This window comes from Pinus tabuliformis, chromosome 4_1, assembly GCF_031772625.1.
Source record: "Pinus tabuliformis cultivar Carrire ecotype Pingquan chromosome 4_1, CPIR1, whole genome shotgun sequence".
Taxonomy (NCBI): Eukaryota; Viridiplantae; Streptophyta; class Pinopsida; order Pinales; family Pinaceae; genus Pinus; species Pinus tabuliformis.
The window spans coordinates 986,710,289-986,711,649 of record NC_142303.1 but is presented as its reverse complement, the minus strand read 5'-3'; the positions used below and the strand labels follow the sequence as shown (position 1 = coordinate 986,711,649).

The 1,361-nt window shown below is 25.9% G+C and overlaps 1 non-coding gene across 1 annotated transcript; it reads right to left on the bottom strand.

The window, feature by feature from the left end:
- Window positions 1-430: 430 nt before the first annotated feature.
- On the bottom strand, window positions 431-502 carry TRNAH-GUG (transfer RNA histidin (anticodon GUG)). The gene has a single exon. It is a non-coding gene; the product is annotated as a tRNA-His (tRNA).
- Window positions 503-1,361: the final 859 nt, after the last annotated feature.

Sequence of the window (1,361 nt, the reverse complement as noted above, 5' to 3'; positions counted from 1 at the left end):
TGACTTTTTAGTTACATTACCTCTGAATTAATGCTTTCTTTAGTTACATTAACTCTGAGTTTTGAAATTTATGATTATATACATTTTATTGCATTAATATAAACCATTAATTAATTAAAACTTAAAAACTTTCTTTAGTTACATTAACTCAGAACTTTAGTTACATTAACTCTGAATTAAAACTTTCTTTAGTTACATTAACTCTGAGTTTTGATTACAAACAATTAATTAATGATGAAACGTATGACTATATACATTTTATTATATTAACTTCTGATATAAAGCTTATGACTATATACATTTTATTGCATTAATATAAACCATTAATTAATTAAAACAAAACCAACTTCTGATATAAAGCTTATGACTATATACATTTTATTGCATTAATATAAACCATTAATTAATTAAAACAAAACTTAAATTGTCGTGTGGCTGCTGGGATTCGAGCCCAGGTCTCCACGGCCACAACGTGGAATTCTCACCACTAAACTACAGCCACTGTATATTCTATTTTTGAAATATCGTTTTCTTTAAATGCTTTACTGAAACCTAAATCATTCCCATGGTTCGCCTATTTCAACAAGGCTCTTTTCCCTCTGGTCCGGGATTCAAGCCCAACTGTGGGCATATTAATAATAATTAATTTATAAGTTAATACGCCATCTACGTCAACTTTTTAATAATTGAAAATTTCATAAATACTTTTAAATGTGGATTAATTTAATTTCATAGATATTTTAAATATTGATTGATTTATTCTATTACTCCGCTAACTGCGTCCATTTGTACTATAAATATATAAAAACTGTAAATTCAATAAATATTGATTTTATACGGGTTAATAATCGATTAAGATATAAAATCTTGTTTTTTTATTTTATTCTATTTTAAATTTCATGATTTAGCTATGGAAGTTATTTACTAGTTGTTGGGCATTTAGGAGGTAGATTAGTTTAGATTCATCTTAATTTTAGATATATCAAGTGTAAAGAGTGATCAAATCTCTTTTCATTTTAAAAGAGGTTTCCACTTCAAAAGATTTGATCACATTTTATACTTAGTAAATATAGACTAAAAGATGGATCTAGGTTAATTTAATTACCAACCTAGATCCATCTTAACTTGGGATCTGCCAAGTGTTGAGATGGATCATCCTTCTTTAAGTGGGCTATATTCCACATGAATATCATAGGTCCTCATAAACTTGAAACTCAAAAACCACTGGAAACTCAATCAAGTCATATTTACCTTAACTACCCAACAAAAATGAATAAAAATATATATATTAACTTTTATATATATATATATATATATATATATATTATTTTTATTTGAAGTTATTTTTATTTTAACCAAGG